Here is a 22,325-nt window from a genome sequence, read left to right as displayed (position 1 = left end):
TGATTCTGAAACTCCCAATGTCTCTGCGCACAAGCATACGATGCAATTTCTACAGTAACTTTTCACCGACCTGTAGAACAGTGGCTGAACAGCATAAAACTGAGCCTTTTTCTGAGTGCGTGCAGAAAACTTCCACCTCCAAAACAGGCCCCGAAATGGCCTCAAATCAAAAAAACAGGGTCGCTGAGAGCTAAACAAAGGGCGTCTCAACCTGAGACAATGCACTCCTGCAATTTTCGGCTGTGCTACCTGCAGAGATCTGCTCCCAAAACAGAAAATGAAAGCAACACTGCTCCTCTTACCAGAACACCGCGAGCTTGGCTTGCTTTCTTGAGCTCCTTACCACGAACAAGGCTCTGATACCATGTCAAGATTGTGGGAGAGAAGGAAGGAGTCTCGCTTGAAGCTTTCTTGCTTGCACAATGGGGGAAGACACACAAGGGTGGAGGCTGAAAACAGTTTTCCTCTTCTTAGTTGTGTAAGCCAAAAGAACTCTAGTACAAAGAAATAGAAGAACCCTATATATGGGTCTCAAACCAAACTCAACTAACTAAGGTGGCATACTAACTGAGCCACGAACTAGAGTAGATAAGGATAGCTATCATGTAGCTATTATTCATGGGCGGTGTACCAACCGCGTCTGCAACTGACAAGTCGGTGACATAAATACACAACGGTCACCCTGGCGTATCACGAGTGGAGCTCGATATCTCAACAGCATTCAATTGGCTCTAGGAACTCAGTGTATCATGTGCAGACCAAACAGATAGAGGTCCATTACCATTTTATTCAAGAGTGGGTAGCAAGCGATATTGACTTGGCTTATGTTAGCATAGAAAAATCAAGCTGCTAATGTTTTCACCAAGGCCTTGGGAGTTGAGAAGCTTCAATGCTTTAAGACTATGCTTGGATTTTATGACTTCATGCTAAACTCAAGGGGGGGTGTTGAGATATCAAACTCTCTATGAGTTGGTATCTACTATGCATCTTGGCAATGTGTTAAATAATTGACATGAGGATACACTAGTCAGATTCTACAATTGGACTACACCCACGTAATCCATCCTTGGTTATGACATACTCTTTGTACCACCTCTTCTTTCCTTAGCAAGTTCATGTTGAGAAATATACGATCACACCCATATGTGCCTCTTTGTATGGAACAACTAGGCAAGAAACATGCAGCTCAATCTAGGAAGAGTTGTCGTTATCCCATAGGCACAATGGAGAAAAGTGGTACCATCCTGCAACTATAAAAGAATGTACTTGAAAATCATTTGAATATGAATGCTATTGTACTTTCTACTTTCAATTTTTTCCATGTATACTCAATATTGTGTTTATGATTCCAAGTCAATTAATATTGGAACCTAATTCACTTGAGTAATAGTCAGTGTGCCTAGTCCATATCAACATGATTTTGGTCTTTGACTTCCAACCTCCATAGCTAACCTTGCTCAAGATCCATGTTTCTTAACATGGTATCAAAGCCATGTTGAGTATGGGTCATCTCAACTCATTGTTCATCCAACTCCCCACAATCCTTGGTCAACTCAGCTACATCAGATGGATTTATCTCTCACTCCATCTTTACTCTACCTCTTTTGACTGCCATAGCCAGCCAACACCTTGCTCAGTTGGAGCTCTTGGATCTCTCCATTCAAGCAATATCTTAACTATTTTTCTTCTGGGGAGTTTTTTCTTGACTCATGATGCAACTTTCTGCTATATCACTTCATGACATTGACCACTTAATAGCCTAGCATTGTGAATTTATCAGCTCACTGTCAAAAACAATGCCACTCCTGGTCATATAGCCATCTCCATCTACATGCAACATGATTAATTGTATGAGCATAAGGAAATTAAAAGCTACTACCTAAGCTAACTTTTCACCAAAGGACTTGTCAAATGATCGCTTCCACGACTGAGCTGCCATCAACAAAAAATCAGTTGTCTACAAAAACCCTAACTATGGTAACCATAGTCACTCAAGTCAAAGCTCATTTTCCACTCTATTTTCTCACATCTCTTAGTTCAACAACACATTGCCACTTTGTTCTACTATACCAATGAAGTTCTAGCAATATTTACACATCAAATTAGCAAGGAGGGGAGGATTCAACATCAATCATCAAAGCATAGTGTCTTTTAACACTACTTCCACTTGTGTCTCTTCACATAGTTGGGTTCAAATTTTGTGCTGATTTGATTCCAAAGATTTGTTGCTACTCCTATCATGCAATATGGATAAAGATTCACCGTCATGTTGCTTCTAAGGAATGAGCTTCCACACATGGCATACAAGGATAAAACTAATTCTCATGAAGAAAGGTCTATGGTCGATAATTAATGGACTATACTCCTCATGTAACCTATGCACCACAACCTCTACACACTTATGAGGCCTTATAGCAACCCATGTATGTTTTTCCATGTTTGTGGTATGCCTATACTTAGCAAGGTTCTATTCATAATACCCCCTATATAATCAATGATTTTAATGGTTGTGATTGAGGGTGTTGAGAAATATGTAATCACACCCATATGTGCCTCTTTGTATGGAATAGCTAGGCAAAGAACATGTAGCTCAATCTAGAAAGAGTTTTCTTTACCCTATAAGCACAATGGAGAAAAGTGGTACCATCCTGCAACTATTTAAAAAAATACTTAATAATCATTTGAATATGAATGCTATTGTACTTTCTACTTTCAATATTGTCCATGTTTACTCAAGATTGTGTTTACAAGTCCAAGTCAATTAATTTTGGGACCTAATTCACTTGAATAATAGTCAGTATGTCTAGTTCATGTAAACATGATTCTTGTCTTTGACTTCCAACCTCCATAGCTAACCTTGCTCGAGATTTATGTTTCTCAACAATTAGTGACCATATGCACATATGTTGTGGCACTTTCATATTAGTATTTTATCATATTATAGACTTAGTTCTTTTGAGTGGAATAAGAAGAAGATTTTAGCCCTAACTCTTTGTATTCTAAAGTCTCCATTTCTCTTATGTGGATGGTCTTGGGTTCTTCACCTCTCTTCCCTCTTGTATGTTTTCACACACCATTCTCTTGCTTTCTTTTTGGCACTAGAGAGTCACAAGCATTGTCTTGCATCACTAGCACTAGAAGGCAACAAAGGAAGGGGTAGTTATACCCTTCCCCTTCTCTAAAGAAGATGTATCCTTCTACACCTTGGTCTTTTTCTTCTCTAAATATCTAAATCAAATGTCAATAAGGATGAGGATTATGACATGTTGGAGGATTTTGTATCATGTGTATTCTTCTTCTTCTTCTTCATTGACAACACCTTTAGATCCTTACAATTCTTGTGGAGGTGTCCCTTCTTGTTGAGAGTTTGGCAGTCACACCCATTTGTATGTCTCTTTGTATGGAGAAATGGGCAAGGGAAATGCAAAAATTATAAGAGAAGAGACTTAATCCCATAAGCACAGTGGTGGAAAGTGCTATCTTCCTAGAAGACTATAAAGCATTGTACTTGCCTATCATTTGAATGCAATGTCATAGTACTTTTATCATTTCAATCAAGTGTCATTTTCCACTTACAAAAGATTGTTTTTATGAGTCCAAGCTTCAATCTTGGAACCTAATTCACTTGTGTAACAGTCAGTTGCCATATCTATGTCCTCATGAGTCTTGTATTTATCTTCCATCCTCCATAGCCATGCTCTAGATCCATGCTTCTCAACATGGTATCAGAGCTATGGTGAGCATGGATCAGCTCTAAAAATTACACTCTTAGCTCCTCTTCACCTCTAGTTAGCTCATTGCAAGCTCATGAGCTCATTCTTCACTCCAACTCCACTCTTCTTTTCATGGTATCCATAGCCAACCTACACCCTACTTCCTTTGAGCTCTTGGATCTCTTCGATCAGGTCATACCTTGACTAGATTTCTTCTGTGGACTTATTTTTCTACTTAGGAAAAAAATTTCTATTATTTTACACATTAACATTGAGAACCCTGTAGCTTAGCATTGTCAGAATTTACGGTCACTACCATATATGTGTCTATCTTTGATTGTATAGCCTAATCTCTCTCTACATGATGCAATTGACCCTGTGCTCTTAGGGCAATTGAAGCTTGCCTTATAAGATTCCTTATCTAAAATATTTCATGAGATGATCTACTCTATGAGTTGCTACATAAAAAAAACGAGTTGCATGTCATGCTAACCATAATTCACCATAGCTCCTTAAACTTCAAGCTCAAAAAGCCCATCATTTTCTCACTCCTCCAAGCCTATTGGAGTTCCTATCACTCTAATCTAAGTTCCCACTGAGTTCTTATCAAACATTTGGGCATCAAACCAACAACAAGGGGAAGGTTTTTGAAGATTGAAAGGCTTAAGCAACAACATCAAACTAGTATCTCTTAATACTACACTACCATTGCTTGTGTCTCTTGAAACATCCAAAGTTGGCTCATTTATGAGATCTTTGTGTTGATTTGTTGCTATTCTAGTCATTGAGTATGGGCAAGGACTCTTTGACATGTCACTTCAAAAGGAGTTGGGTTTCATACCTGGCAGACACACATAAAGCTTATGCTTATGAAGAAGGGCCCATGGCCATCACTAATGGACAAGAGAAGACACCCCGAGAAGGGATGATGTTTGCATCAATAACGGCCTGAATTTGCTCTTTGTTCCCAGTAGTTATATTTGATATGGTCCAACATGCTTCCTTTTTTATGCTTCTTTTGTGGTTGTAAGTGAGCAAATTTAGAAGGCAGGGAAGTACATTGTGGTTGAGAAGATACTGTGTCTGTGCATCATCCCCTGTGACAATATTGCCCAATGTTCGTAATGCAGGGATGAGGACCAATGGAGATGGATGCAGAAGCAATGCAACAAGCCTCGGGCAAACACCAGCTTCTATAACCGCCTAAATTTTATATTTGTGTAAATATATGTGCACACACATATGTGGATTGAGATATGCAAAATAAATGGTACATGTAATTCTCTTACCTGGTGACCCTCATTTCACCCTCAAAGCTTAGCACATATTTTATAAACTCAAAACATACATCTAAAATGGAAGTTTCCTAGTACAAAAGTTACGACAAATCTCAAGCCATCATAAATATTGAGTTGGATGACACCTATATCTACCATGTGGATACCTGTGACACGTCCCATGATACTTGGAAAAGATTGGATACTCTGTTTGGTGCACAGTCAAAGTCTTTAAAATACAGTTTATAAATTAAATTTTTCAGACTAGACATGAAACTTAACACGTCTCTTGCAACACATTTTAATTACATGGAAAGTCTCTTAACCCAGCTTGCAAGGATCAACATTAAAATGGATGAAGGTGTATGCATTGGTGTTTTGTTAAAAAGCTTATCTCTAGACTATGAGAATGTCTCCACTACTTTAATCAACATTCCAAATCCTAAACTTGTTGACATTTAGACCTCTCTGTTAGAAGAAGAAAAGAAGATAAAAAATAAAGAAGATCCAATTAATTTTAAGGATGAACAAGTGTTGTATGTCAATATAACAAGTACAATGGCAAAAATGACCAACTAGTTTGTAACTTCTACAAGAGGACCAAACATGTTGAAAAGTTCTATCATGCCAGAAAGAGATCTCAGAAGGCCTACCTTGCAACAGTGAAGGAAAAAGAAGATACTGTAGATGAAGCAAAAGAAGAATAATAATAATAAGAAGACCATCAACAGGAGCAGAAGGACAAGCCTTGCCAGTCCTTGTATTCACACTACTCTGATAGAATTTTTTGAAGCCTTGTATAACCTTTCTCTAATGTTCCTTTCATAAGATTTGTAAAACTCCTCATGTAACTTTTGGCACTTTAGCCTTTGTACACTTTGTGAAGACCCTATTATAGCCTCTCAATATCCACCATGTTTTTGGTACCCACACTTAGCATTGTTTGCAATAGCCTCTGGTTGATCGCCATGTTTATGGTGTGCCCACACTTTGTAGGTGGTTGTTCACTAAAGCCTCTACACACCTTGTGCCCTCTAGGTTGTGATTGAGGAGGGGTGTTGAGAGTTTGGCATTCACATCCATTTTTATGCCTCTTTATATGGAGTACAGGTGGGTAAGGGAAATGCAGACAATCTAAGAGAAGAGATTGAATCTCATAAGCATAGTGGTGGAAAGTGCTACCTACCCAAAAGACTATAAAGCATTGTACTTGCCTATCATTTGAATGCAATGTCATAGTAATTTTGTACTTTTAGTCAAGTATCATTGTCCACTCATACAAGATTGTGTTTATGAGTCTAAGCTTCAATCTTGAAACCTAATTCACTTGTGTAACAGTCAGTTTTGTCATTTCTATGTCTTCATGAGTCTTGTCTTTATCTTCCATCCCCCATAGCCATACTCTAAATCCATGCTTCTCAACACTTCTTACCATAATGATAACATTGGGCCTTCATTTTCTTATTCATGTTACTCCTCTTTGAAGCTACAAATAGTACCTTATGGCCAGCCTATTGAGATGGAGACCTTCCATGTGACTTCAAATGTGCCTTATACTCAAGTAGCATGGATGACATATGAATAAAGCTAATAGATGTTGATGATTTATAGGCCCATAAAGGATTGGCTACTCCATCAAAATCTAGAGGGAGATTATGGAGTACAATCCCCACAATATGAGCCTCTAGAAAAGTAAACTTCATATATAAAAATGGGCACCTATATAACATGTGAAGGGAGTAAGCCTTGAGTGGAATCCCATGAGTGGAAGCACGAGCTATGATGGAATGAAAAAGAGAGAAAGAGCAAGATACACAAGATGTGGGAACTTCAATAGTCACAATGTGTGATTGACCTTCCCTTATTTAAATGTCACTAAAAGAATAAATAATGAAGTAATAGTGATGGGCACGCACTAGTTATAGTATATAGGTGTGTGGATACTATTAGTGTAACTAATGTATGGGTGACTAGGCACATATGCCTTTAATCCCAACAAATTCCCACTTAAAGAAAAATGTGCCACTAGTGAGGAGGGAATGAGAAAAAAGTGACAAATTACAAATGTAGAGAAAGTATAACAGGATGAGAAAAAGATGCCATCTCATCCTACTCCCATTATGTTTCTAGGGAAGAAAAAGCATTTACTTGAGAGACTTTTAGTGAGTAGATCTATAGGATTCTTATCAATTTTAAGATCTTGACAAGCTCAATAGATTTGTCCTCTACCACCTCCCTAATGAAGTGATAACACACTTCAATGTACTTTGTCTTCGCATGGAAGATTGAACTTTTGGCCAACCAAATAATACTCATAGAGTCCGAATGTAGTGTAGAGATCACATCAGTCACACCAAGGTGGCCTAACCATAAAGCCTCCTTGTAAGCCTCAATGGCTACAACATACTCAACCTCGATAGTAGAGAGGGTTGTGCATTTTTGAACCCTAGAAATCCAAGAAATAGCACCTCCAACAAAGGTGAAGACATAGCTAGAGAAGGACTTCTTACTGTCGGCATGTCCTACATAATCAAAATCAGTGTACCCCATGCCTCCCTGAACTAGTTTGAACTATTGCTTATATTGTGAATTGGACACCTACAGCTAGTATAATGAGAAGACACCATATGAGTAGCTTTATGGATATAAGCCTGGCATTAGACACTTGAAAGTATTTGGCAGCATTGCATATGTCCATATACCCTGCTTGCTGATGAGAAATGGAATAAGCTTGATCTAAAAAGTAGTGAAGGCTATCTTTATTGGTTACTCATAGGAACGAAAGGCTTATAAGTGTTATATTCCATCTACTCATGAGACTTTGATCAATCATGAGGTAGTATTTGATGAGCTAACATCCTATTATGGTGCTAAGAAAGTATTATCTCATGATGAATCTTCACAAAGTACATATGCTAAAAATGGAATGTAGTATACTACTCCTAGTAGTGAACCTACGCATGATGCATCTACCAGTGCGAGTCCTTGGATAGGTAGATTGCATAGTCATGGATCTCATTCCACTAACACATATATGTTAGTGAGGGGGAGATTGGACATGGATAAAGGCAAAGGGAAGGCACTTGATGATGTAATAGGTTCATTAATATCAAGGTATGATTCCACTGATTGTCTTATCACCTCAAGAGAGAGTGGAATTGCATAGTGTACCCCAGCTACAAAGATTGTAGAGAAAAAGAAAACTTGTTGATGGATTTACTTATTATAGTAGATACTTAGCTAAACACTATGCATACATGACAAAAGTAATGAAGTACAAAGAATGCACATCATTTGTAGAAGCAGTTAAGGATGAGAATTGGTGTAAAGAAATGAACGAAGAGTATGATGCTTTGCTGAAAAATGGAACTTGGGATTTAGTTAAGCTACATGAAGGCAAGATGTCCATTGGATGCAAGTGGGTTTACAAATTCAAATGTAAATCAGATGGCTCACTTGAGAGATACAAAGCTAGGCTCGACTATGAAGAGATTTTTAGTCCTATTGCAAAGATGGCAATTGTATAGATAGTCATTGCATTAGTTGCATCCCCAAAGGTTGGAATCTATATCAGATGGATGTAAAGAATGCTTTCCTAAATGGTGATTTGATGGAAGAAAGCTATATGGATTGGTCGAAAGGATATGTACATGATGAATATCCATCTTATGTTTGTAGATTGAAGAAAGTGTTGTATGGATTGAAATAAACACCACGAGCATGGAATGCAAAAATTGGCTCTCATTCTTATAGAAGCTTGAATTTCAAATGGGTAAAGTTGATCATAGCTTGTTTACTAAGAAGAAAGAGAATGGCTATGTGATTTTGGTGGTTTATCTAGATGACTTGATGCAAGAAGAGTTTCAAATAAAATATTTGGGAGTTGAAAATTTTCATTGGTATTGAGGTCACACCGCAAGGAATTTGGATGTTGTAAAAGGAGTATGCATATTATATGTTGGAAAAGTATGATATGCTAGAATGCGAGCCCATGGATACTCCACTAGAGTAGAATTTCAAGTTGATGGTTGATATAGGAAATGAGATTGAGAATAAGGCTATGTATTAGACAGATGATTGGTAGCTTGATATATCTTACCATCACTTGACTTGATCTCAGTTATTTAATTGGATTGATCAATCAATTCATGCAAAGGCCAAGGAAACTGCATTTAGATGCTATGAGAAGGATTATGAGGTATGTGAAGGCTACACTATATTATGGGCTATTTTATGAGTATGGTAAGCCTCTTGAGCTTATAGGATATAGTGATGTAAATTGGGCTAGATGTGCATACGATAGAAGATCGACAAGTGGGTATGCATTTGGTATTGGAATTAGCATGATTAGTTGGAGTAGTAAAAAGCAACCCACTCTGGCTCTCTTAAGTACTGAAGTAGAATATAGAGGTTCAGCCTTAGCTACATAGGAAGTTGTTTGGCAAGTTAAGATGTTAGATAACTTAGGAGTACAGGTGGATAAACCAGTCAAGTTGTACTATGATAACATGAGCAGTGTGCTTCTAGCAAGTAATCTTGTTTATCATGCCACATCAAAACATATAGAAGTGCATTATCATTTCTTCAGTGTCGATTGTTCTTGGCTTCTTCCCTCTTGGTTGCTCCTCATAGTCATTGGCATATTGCTATAATTTATTACAAAAACCTATCATTTTAGTTTTATGCATTCTATTTAAGGCTAGTCACTTGTACTTGACAGTTTCTTGACTATAGTTTGTGGACAACTCATTATTTTGGCAGTATCTCTTGTCTCCTGCTTGATTTAGCAGTTGTTTTAGGGATGATTTGCAGGGTGCCTTTCTTTATACTTTCTTGGTCTCATTATGGCTAGTGGTTCTTGTGATAGTGCTATCTTCAGTATTAAGAAACTAAATGGAACCAATTATAGCTATTGAAAGGCCCAAATATGGTAGATTATAGTGGAGAAATTACATATTTGACCACTCAAAAATGAGGGTGCTAAACCCAAAAGTATTGCAGCTAAGGATTGGGATGATCTAGATGAGCTATGTAAGTCTACAATCATTTTATCACTCTCTAAGTAGGTTCACTATAACGTTATAACTAGAAATTAGACTACGTATGAGCTTTGGACATTGATTATGAATCTTTATGACAAGCAATCCTACATATAAAATGTATTGGCTAAAATAGTTGATGGACCTTTGCATGAAGGAAGGGACTTCTATGTCTATACACTTGAATGAGTTTCACTCCACCATCAACCATTTAGCTTTGTAGGAGATTGAGTTCGAGGATGCTTTGCATCCTTTATTTTTGTTTGATAGTCTACTTAGGTCATGGTCACTTTTTGTATAGCTCTCTGTGCTAAGGATTGTCCAGGTTGAAATTGTAGGATGTTGAGAGTGCCCTCGTGATAGAAGAGGTGAAAAAAAATAATGTGGATGTTTCTTGTATGTCCCATGCATTGACTATGAGAGGTCAGTGTGATGGATATGGCTATGGTAGAGACTCCAACAAGCCTCGGCTAAGACACATGGATACTCTCGCAGTAAGTACCATAGCCAAAAGTCCAATCTTACTTATTATTATGAGAAAGCATGTAATATTCTACCATAGTGCCATAAAATGCACGAAGACAAGTGCAAGAAAAAGAAAAAGGGTAAAGTGTAAGGATAAGAATGATGATTGCAACATTGTGCCTAACAAGTCTAGTGTCAAGATTGAGGAGATTAATAAAGTGCAGCTTGATATACATGATGACCTTATATTGATAGCTTCTTCTTTGGATGCTTCATAGCTAACTAATGCTTTGTCAAGGTATAATAAGTATTGATTGATAGATTTAGGGGCTTTCTTTCATGTAGCCCCTTATAGAGATTGGTTTCATTGCTATCATAGTATGACTGGATTTGTTTAATTGGGTAACAACTTGGCATTGTAAATTGTTGGTATTGATAATATCCAGCTGCATTTTACTTCAGAAAACATGTTCACTCTTTATGATATATGCCATGTACCAACTCTCATGAAGAGCCTCATCATTGTTGGTACCTTGGATGATGCAAGTTATGTTGTCTCTTTTGGTGATTTCTCATGGAATATTTTTTGTGGGAATCTTGTTATTGCACGTGGTGCTAAGTCTCGTACCCTGTATCCTTTTCTTGTATCTAGGTTAGTTGACCATGTTTTGTCTCAATGGCTGCAGTTCCACATGAATATCTTTGGCATAGTCTCCTTAGGTATATGTCTTTCAAAGCAATGAAAATGCTTACTATTTAGTAGTATCTTCCATCTCTAGATTATAAGTGTTTTGAGTATTGTGATCATTGTTTATATGGTAGGCATACACGTAGTACACATAAAAAGTTTGGCATGAAGCACATGTGTAAGCCTTTAGCTCTTGTTCATTCATATGTATGTGATCTGATGTCCTGTTAGTTGCTAGGTGGTGCGAAGTGATTTGTCACATTCATTGATGATTACTCATATAAGGTCTGGGCTTACCCTATTAAGCAAGAATTCAATGTCTTTTCTATCTTTTAGCATTGGATTACTCTTATTGATAACCCATCTGGGTATAGGCTTAAATGCCAAAGAATTGATAATGGGGGTGAGTATGTCTTTAAAGATTTTGAACAATTTTGCAATGAGTGAGGTATTAAGCAATAGTTTCTTGCCCCTTACACCCCTCTCTAGAATGGTATTGTGAATGCATGAATAGGATGATTCAAGCAAGAGACTACAATATGCTTAGCTAGGAAGGCTTACCATAACACTTTTGGATTGAGTTAGTTACTATTGTCCTACACTTGATTAATTGATCCCCTTGTACTGCTATTGCTTTCAAGTTGCAAGGGAGGTTTGTGAATTGGGAAAGCTCCATCATATGCTCATTTGCGCATCTTTGGTTATGAGTCATTTTGCCATGTTCCCAAGGATAAGCACAATAAGCTTGATCCTAAGTTTGTGAAATGCATCTTTATTAGTTGTAGAAATATAGGCGAGATAGATTATCGCATATGGGATCCACATGCTCGCAAGGTTATCCCTAGCCATGATGTCATCTTCCATGAAGAAAAGATATATAAGTAGCCTAAGTAGGTGGTTGAGAGATATGTAGGATGTGATCTTTTAGGAGGAGCCTCTTGCTCTTGTATAGCTAGCTAGACAACCTCCTAGCTACCGTTGATGCTCTAGTGGCCTAGGCCTTGCCTGTGTTGTGCAAGATCAACCTACTTTGAGACACTCTACTAGAGCTAGATGTTGGTCTTTTGAGTGCTTTACGTCCTCCATGGATTATGTTATGGTGACATATATAGGTGAACCTCTCTCTTATGATGAGGCCATGCACAAAGATGATAGTCACTCATGGGATAGGGCTATGTAGTCAAAGTTTGACTCCTTATAGACTAACCATATATAGGATTTGGTTCCTTTGCCTAGTGGCAAGAAGGCATTGCCATGTAGTGGATTGTAGAGGAATCTCACCACTCAATCGCCAAGACCCATGGAATGCTTATCCCTTTAAGCATTTCAAGTGAGCACCTATGGCTATCTCTCACCTAGACAATGCGCCTTCGATCCTATCGGGGTGTAGTGAACTTACCTTCAAGCCCAAATGAGTTTCCTCCCCCATCAAGCACATCGATAGATCCATGATTTGTCATGAGAGATTAAGCATCCTCAAGCCTTCACCTCCAAGCTCCATCCTCCATAGCTGCATGTGAGACAAGAGAAGAGAAGAGAAGAGAAGAGAAGAGAAGAAGAAGAGATGAGAAGATAGAGAGCTTCACCTCCAAGATCCCTCACCCTCACACACTCTCTCTCAAGCACACACAAGCAAGTAAAGAGAAGAGAGGAAGAGAAGAAGATGAGTCCACTTTTTCCACACACCAAAGAATGAGCTTCTCCTTCACTTTTTGGGTTTATATACAAGCCCTAAAACTTTTGGCGGGACCTAAAATGGGCTCAACATTGGCTCTTTGGGCACTAGTCGAGGACCTCTAACACTCTCAAGACAATCCCAGATGGCCTCACAGCCAGGAGCATCCAACAGATGCACTAGCCTGATTGCTAATGTAGATATTGCATTTGTAGTGGAACATAGTCCAATGATTGCCCTTCCCTACTCCTCAGAGGGAGATCCCACACATATTGGTGTAGTACACCAATGTGATACAAACATAAAGGAGGCACCCCTCGACTGAATGCCATGGCCCTACTGCAGCTCTCCTACACCGAGAGGATTGGTCCCTCAATGTGCTGCTAACACAAATAACACAGACGTAACAAGCTCCACTCTTATTTTAAACAATCTAGGAGATATCAATTTCCTCACTTGACAATCTCTCAAGGAACCCACATGCCTAAACCTACAACTTAGGTGCCTTACAACTCAGTGTGGGTCATGTATATGTCAGAACCCAATTGCAATGCATCCAAGAGTTACCATGTGATATGCATAATGTAATTGTGGATGACACACCTCGTGCTCATACATTTTATGATAAAAGAACCAACAACATGAGGTGCAAAAACAATCCTTTAATGATTTTCGTGCTACTAGTCTCTCTTAAATTTAAATGGTGATTGGACTATATGCTATGCATAATCAAATAAATCAAAATTTAAAACATTTTCAATGACCACTAACTTTTACAACCCCTCTTTCCTCCTACTGTTTAGGTTTTGCATTCGTTGGGTTCATTTTTGTGTAGTTTTTTCATGTAAAAAGCTATATAAAAACCATACTCTAACATAGAAATAAGGCTCAAATGAGGGTTATCCCTCATGCTTCAACCTTGTTATATTTTCATGCACATAAAGCATATTTTTTCATAATTTTTGGATGCAAAAATCCTATTTTTTTCTTTTTCCACTAATTTTCCATATTTATTTCCCAAAAATTATGATATTTCAAAATTATTAGTTTTTCTTGATCAAGTATGTTCAACATTATTTCCATATTCATTTTCATCTCATATGAACCCAAAAAACCCAACAAAACCTTCAAATTTCATTATTTTCATGAAAACCGCAACTTGCGGGTTTTGCATGTTCAGGAAAAATTTATTATAGTACTGATTTTTTTTTATTTTCTTTAATATTTTTGAGAAAACACAGTATGGGGAACCAAAACCAATCATTCTCGGTGCCACCCCTTCTGCAAGAGCTATCTCTTTTTTAAACTTCGATAGGGCAGAGAGAGAAGAGTTATTGGCCTACCCGAAGGCATTTTCTTCAACCATTTATCATGAAATAAAAGGAAAGATCACTTATGCATAAAAACCACGATTTTGAGGCTCGTATTTCATGGTTGGGAGGCCACTAACACTCTTTCTTGGCTAGTAATGCACTCTCACAGCTCGATCTACGATTTGTACTACAACATCGTCATTTGATCAGCATCATTTATCACATCCCACCCCCTTCTCTCATTAATTGATCCATATGAATGAACAACAAGGAGATAGAGGAGAGAGCAATACTATATTTTGAGAATTTCATTTCCTTCATCATATTTGATAATATTACAGCCAAAATCTTGCTCTTCTTCGATAGATTAGATATCCATCATCAACTCTCATGATTGTTGAGGCATGGAAAAGGCACAAAAATCCCCAAATTTTGGGGTGCAAAGAAAAAATGCCCCCTCCACCTACTCAACATGAATTTTGTATGTTTTTAAAAAGTTTCATTTGAGTTTCATTTCATTTATAAATTATCTAGCTCAAAATCTCCATGTTCACACTACAAACCAAGTGGTTTCGGCCTATTTGGAGGGGCAAATGGACTCAGAATTGTGATCTGACTAGATAGCTGACTCTTTGACATCGAAATCTATAAAGCTAGGCCCCGTCATGCACTTTCTAGCTTCTAAATCATGTATCTGCTTCATAATGTGAAACCTTGGGGGGATTAAATGGGGGGCCAATGGACTTTAATCGACAAACAGAGACTTGTGTTGGGTTCCTGGTGAACTCCATCTAGAAAAACTCCAGCTCATCAATCCACAACCATTTCATTTTGCATGAAAATTTAGTCTTTTACGGCCCCTGGGCTCTTTTCTGCTTCAAAAAGGGTCTTTAAAATCCGCTCTCATTGGCAACCATGAAATAGGGTGACAGCCCGTCGAATCCCACGAATAGATCTACAGAAACATAACCATAAAGAGCATCAAGCTGATACAAAAAATATACTCAACAAAGTACAAGAACAGCTCTCACCCTTGACAGAATCAAGGCATGAAAATCCACAAGGGATAGGCCCATCATAATCTAACGGAAATCCAGAGCAAGTCACTAACCAATTGCTCTAACATGGACTGGCTAAAAGCCCTATCAAAGAGGTCATCCTAGTGGTAGTTTGAACTACCTACCTACCTTAGGACAACTAGACCAGGGCTTACTAGGTGAGGACTCCTATAGCGTGGTCACCATATTTTTCTTATATAGCATATTTTTGTTTCAAGGTTTCATACTTGGGTGTGTTAAAAAGGAGGGAGCTGACTATAGAGTGACCTAGGGAGAATAGGGCATCGGCCTTAAGTCCTAACTCGGTACCCAACAACCTATTAAGCTCTCACAAGGCATCAATCTTTTTTTAATGGTCACTTTTATTTTCACTCCAACCTTTCTTTCTTTTGTTTTCTTTTCGGCTAGCTGCTATCCGCAAGAAGACAAGGCATTGGACTCGTCCCCCCAGGAACCTGCTAAGCTCTCTATAAGGCGATAATCAACTACTTGTAGGATTTTTCTTTTCTTTTCTTATTGAGGGTTTGGAACCCCTTTTTAACACCTCTGTAATTTTTATTTCATGATACACTTAGAACTTGCTCTTTTTTTTGATATTTTGCAGGCTTCTCTAACGGCCTCACAGTAGCAGGAACTCCTAGGATAGCTACCTAGCAAGCAGGAAGGACAAGGTCACAAGGACTACCCTCTATCATATGTCTTTAATGACTGAAAATTTCCTAACAAGTGGCTCCCCTAGATATACCTAACCAAACCCTAGGACTTCATGCCTTGATTGCCGGTCCCCACAATGGAAAAGAAAATAACCCCCACATACATATACCACCCTTCACATAAGTTTACAATGTGAACGAGGCTTATGAGCCATATTAATCACTAGTATTAATGTGTATAGTTTGAATGGTCCAAAAATATTAGATTCTTGGGGGGGGACTATTATATTTTAGATATTATCCTAAAAAGATAGAACTAAAATTCATTTAAAAGAAAAGACAAGTGATGCTTTAGTTAGTTTTGGAGATTTTATAAAAAGAGAAATAAAGAAAAGTGACTGGCAAAATCGTGTGCACCGCGATCGCAGTCTATAGGCAGTAGACAACACTTCGAACAGAGAAAAGAAGAAGGAGTGAACTAAGAGCTTTCTAATCAAGTGTGTTGGAGTTTTACCCCCCTTTTGGAGCCAATGCAACCATCATATTTATGATCTATCAGATCACTGAGTCTTCTAAGAGCCCCTCCACTCTTGTTATTAGACTTATCCCCTCCTTTCTAATTCATTATAAATATGAGGCATGGGGAGGCACAAGGGATCATAAGGACACCCCGAAAGGCTGCAAGAGAGAGGGAGAGAGAGAGTATATCTCTCCAAGAGATTGTGAGAGAGAGCTTGAGAGAGAGAGAGAGAGAGAGAGAGAGAGAGAAGAGTTGCCCCAAGAAGCTGCACAATTTCCCTCTATCTCGATCCTCGATTTAACCATCTTCTCTTTCACTCTCCCATCTCGAATTTATTCCGCCTTCTTAATCTCTTGAGTCTACTTGCGGACGATGGCATCCAAGCGAAGAATGTCGCGTGCGGATGACAATCCTACAACCAACAACGGATCTTTGGGCGAAGGCATCACTATCAATCCAATTGTGGTACCAGTCGTAAGTAATGTATTTTCAAATTGATAGATGCTTGTTTTAATGCTCTCAAGAGATGCATTAGGCTCCGTACCTTGTGGTTCAAGAATACGTCATTGAAAAGGATAAATCACATCTCAAATATTCAAAGATGAAGTTTGTGAAGTGTTTGTATCAAAGGGGGTTAAATTGCACCTAGTTGCTATGTGATGAATCCATGCATAACATAAGCAACATATGGGACACTAAAGTATTGAGCATCAATGAGTCTTTGATTAATCTTTTCCGAGGATAATATTGTTTAAATTTTGCAAATGCATATACACGGTACATACATGGGAGAGATTATGTAAACTTTACATCGATGACATGCGACTCCTTGCCTTAGGAGAAAGGAAGATAAAGCTAAGAAAAAATGTTGCATAGTAGAGAAATGCTAAAAGATAATTGTCACTTAGAGAAGAGGCATAAATGCTCTTGCTAGATTGATTAATTTGCATTGGAATGATAGGACTTACATCATGTATAGTATTGGAACCTTTATCATATGCCTTAGGCTAAAGGAGGGAATATTAAGTAAATTCTACTCTTTGGCCCCAAGGGGGAGAGCGAATATGTGATGGAATTATTGTCGCGTCTATTATTGTATTGTTTGGGAAAAATACAATTAGTTTTGTTGGTTGATTGAACAACACCTTGAATGTTTTTCTTTCAATCAAGGGATTGGTGCATTGTGATTTGGATAAATATTCCAAGGCTTGTGTTGATGGTAAATGTATGGCAGGGATCTGTAATGATAAGTTGCCATGGGAATAAAGGAATGTTTTTCTAGAATATGATATTAGGGCTGATTGCTTTGATTGTGCTTGAGTTTTAATTGGATTAATTAAGGAAGAATATTTTGCACGTGTGGATCATCTCCAAGATCACATCGCAGATTATCTAGAGAGGGCACTGCTCAATTCACAGGTCGATGGTCGAGTGGTGAAAAGGCCAACCACGGAAATGGCATCTCACTCCTAGACCGCTTGTGGGTCAGGTGGAGCTCTGGACACCCCTTGCCTATCCAGAATGGAGTTGGAGATCCCCTTGAGCCCAACATCTGGGACGTTGGAAGATCCTATTCTAGATAAAGGATGGAAATTTCGATGCCATGAGATTTGGACCGGGTACTTCTGTTGGACAGGAGGGATACATAATTCTCCTGTATGGGTAGGAGACAAAGATTAACTTAAAGATAAGTTAAGGAACTTGTTTGATAAAAGGACTGCTTGTTTTGTTTTTGTGTATGTATTGTAAATTATGTGAACGAACTCTGTGCCCTAAAAGGCTTTAAAAATAAAGCTGATTTTAAATGTTGCACATAAATGTGGTAGGACCTAATTAGACAACTAAAGTTATCGAGGGAAGCGGGTGGACGGAATCCCCCGACGAGTCTGTCCTATGGTTGGGTGGTCCCAAAGAACTGGGAGGCTTCTCACAAGGATTTACCATCGGATGACCTTAGGTGTTGTTAAGTTAGAACCCGATTCATGTTGTTTTAGGGGACCGGAATGGGACTATGCCCTACGGGCAGAGAGGTTGAGCGGTGCATCCATCTCATTTCCCATTCTCTATGAACCAAGTGCCGCATAAATCTGCTTCGACTCTGTTGTTCCTACTGAAAGTGGGTCATATGGAGCTCGATGCTAGCTATTTCCTAGAGACTTGGCTGATAGGAAAGAAACCCTAACTTCAAGTCAGTCCTAAGTGGGAATGGTCGGATACGTCCGCTTCGGGGCAGACTCGGGAAGGCCTAGATCGCAAACCCTGTGACATTCCTTATGAGTGCCAGGTGGCGCTTTCTAGACTCCCCTCCCGATGGGCTACTAAGACATGTCCCACAAGTGGTCAAGTGGACACGTTACACAATAAAATAGAAAACATTACACATACTTACACTCCAAACAGACAAATGGCCCTCTTGGCCTAAAGAGATATAACATTTCACAACCAACAGAATCGGCCCTCTTGGCCTTATGAAATAAGAAAGAGATGGCCCTCTTAGCCTTATGAAATAAAACATTTTAATACAATTCAGTACAATGTACTTACTGAAATAATACCTGGTCCTAATGTTACTCTATTAGAGCACAAAACCAACCAAGGATAAGGCCTCGTAGACCCTACACTAAGTGCATCAGGTTATTAGCTAACCCCTTGCATAAGTAACAAGGGGTGTTTGATGAATATGACAATACAAAATCCTATGTGTCCATGATACATTAGGAAGGTGCTCACTTGCTACCTGACTCATAACCCAAACTAACCATCGGTGGCCAAAATATGACGTGCCAACAAGAAGACCCCAAATTAGTCCAGGGATAATGTTAGAAGGTAATTGTAAGGGCTCCCCTGGACCACAATTGAAAAAGATATCTTCCATGAAATCATAGTTAGCTAGGGAATCTGCAAAGCAATTCCATTGTCGAGGAACTAACTGACAAGTTACTGTCTCAAAGATATGCAACACATCCAAGACTGCACGATGGTACATCCGTAAGATGGGATCCCGTGCACTATAGGTCCAAGTTAACTGATTGATTACTAATTGCAAGTCACCTTCAGCCAATAATTGGCGGATACCACCACATTGAGCTACATTCAGCCCCATGATCAAGGCCTTGTATTCTGCCATATTATTAGTAAAAGAGGGGCCTAAATAGACTCCCATCTTCATGGCAACCCTATGTCAGGAATCTTTAATGACCACTCCAATGCTCACATGTTTAGCAGGCCCTATGGAAGCTCCATCAAAATACAGAGTATAGACCCAGGCTTCATTGATAGGCCATGCCATAATAATAAGCTCACTCGTACTTATGATAATCAAAATCAAGCTAAGAGAGAGGATGTATAACAGGCACAATCCCTTCTTCCTCACTGAACTCGATAGGAATGCTAGTCAGAAATCTTTGACAATGGTGGCAATAGACCTTAATTTCCCATGTAAACGATCCATCTTGTAACCTCATACCCTTTTCTCCACCAAATCACTCAACCTTGGTGGTAACGTTGCTCGATATACAGATGCTCCAAATAGGGGATAATGTGTCCCATCCACTCATCTTGGTACCTATTGCACATTAAAGCTGAATCCTGAAGGACCTGCATAGGCACCAAGCCTAACCTCAGCCCTTACACATAGTAAGGCTTCAACTTATTAAAGTTAAATCTAGTCTTAAACTCTACCCCCTGCAAATCTACTAGAAGGCCAGTAGAGCCATTCTTTCCTAAACGTACAATCATGTATGGTCCATCCCATTTGGGTTCTAATTTTCCTAGAAAGAGCTCCCTTCGAGCATCATAATACAATAGTAATTGACCTTTCACAAATTTGTACTTCTTAGCCCAAATGTCATGAAGGTCCTTCATTCTCCTCTTTCCTACTTCTTGATGTAATAATGCCTACAATCGAATCTCATCGAGAAGTATACCGTTCCTGTAATGCTTCTTCCTCTCCCAATGAATGACTAAGGGCAAAATGCATAGTGAGGAGCTCCATTTCTAATGGCAAAACACACTCCTCCCCATACACTAGCTTGAACGGGGTGTGGCCTATGGCTCTCCGAATGTCGTGTTGTAAGCCCACATTGCCACATATAATTCTTATCCCAGTCGCACTTGCTTTCTGATAATACGATCTTAGGCACTATTCCAAGAAGTTGCTTATTCATACTTTCAACTTGACCGTTCACTTGAGGATTATACAAGATAGTCTTGTTGTGCTTAATCTTCAAAGCTTTAGTTAGGGCCACTATCACCTTATTCAAGAAGTGTGTCCCTCGATCAAACACAATCTGCTTTAGTGGACTGAAACAACAAACAATTTGCTCCATAATGAAACTAGCCATCTCCTTAGCATTGTCCTTCACCGTTGCTCGAGCTTTAGACCACTTGGTAAAGTAGTCTGCCGCTACAATAATATGCCACTTTCGCATAGTTGATGAAGGGTATATTGGTCCCACAAAATCAATACCCCATTTTTCAAAGGGTAACATAACTAAGATGGGATTTAGAGGTTTCCCACATTTGTCTTTGACAGACATCACAGCGCTTAACATACCTAAAAGCATATTGGAAAATCGATAGCCACCAATATCTAGCATGGAGAGATTTTTGGGTAGTAAGCCAGCCAGAAAAATGTCCCCCACATGCTAAATCATGGCAATCCTCAAGAATAAATGGTAAATGTCCCCCACATGCTAAATCATGGCACTCCTCAAGAATAAACGGTACCTCATCGGATACTACATAATGATTATAGATATCATCTACTCTTCTCCGATACAAGCCACATGCTATAATAAAAAAGTGTAATGCTTGTTGCTTGATTTTTCTCTTTTCAGGCTTTGATAACATAGCCCCAAATCCTCCTATGGATAGATAATGTGTTATCGCCACATACCAGAGAGGAATGGAAGATGTATCAATTTTAAATAGACCTTCAATATCACTTTCCTCGGCCATAATTTCCTTTGGCTCCCCAAAATCCACAAGACATTCTACAATACCCTATAGCTTTGGTGGCTTGCTCCTAATTTCATAATCAAATTCCTGTAAAGTGATTAACCACTTTGCTAAATGGTCAGGCGGTTGCAACTTGTTCAGCAATAGTCTAAGTCCTACCGCCTTCATAAAGAATAGTACCTTCTCATAGAGAATATAATGCCTGAATTTCTTCGTCGCAAAGACCATTCCTAGACACATTTTCTCCATGTATGTATAGTTAACTCCAGATATCCCCAAATTTTTACTAGCAAAGGCAATTGGATGATACCATTTATCCTCCCAATTTTGAGCTAAACAACAACTAATACTATGCATTGTGGCTGCTAAAAATATGTAGAAAACTTCACCTCTTCTGGGTGCTTTTAGGATTGGCACTTTTGTTAATTCATGCTTCACATCTTCAAAGGATACTTGAAAAGCCTCATTCCACTCAAATAGATGGTTAAAAGATAGAAGGTTCGTCAATGGCAGCACTCTTTTTGCCAGTGCATTGATGAATCTTCAATAGTATGCCACTGATAAGATAGAAAGCTATGCACCTCTTTTGAAGTACGTAGCAAGCTCATAGAGACGTTAATCCTTACATTTTTAGGGTTAATTGCAATACCAGTTAAACTAACCACATGGCTGAGTAGCAACCCATAGGGCACTCCAAATACGCACTTTCTAGGGTTAAGAGCAATGCATAACTATCTACAACTCTCAAAAAATTTCCTAAGAATAATTAGTTGTCACTTCCTTGTGGTAGCTTCCCCCAAATCATCAATAAAAACTTTTAACTCATTTGAGAAAATATCACCAAAGGTCTTATCGACTGTTTGTTGCCAAGATCCAGGTGGATTGCATAGACCAAAGACCATCACATGATATACAAAGGTACCGAAGACAATAATGAATATCACTTTCAATTTGTCCTCTTCCAC

The sequence above is a fragment of the Lygodium microphyllum genome, chromosome 2 (assembly GCF_053477565.2).
Source record: "Lygodium microphyllum isolate KBCC chromosome 2, Lygodium_microphyllum_v1.1.10, whole genome shotgun sequence".
NCBI lineage: Eukaryota > Viridiplantae > Streptophyta > Polypodiopsida > Schizaeales > Lygodiaceae > Lygodium > Lygodium microphyllum.
Note: the sequence above shows the minus strand (reverse complement) of the source record.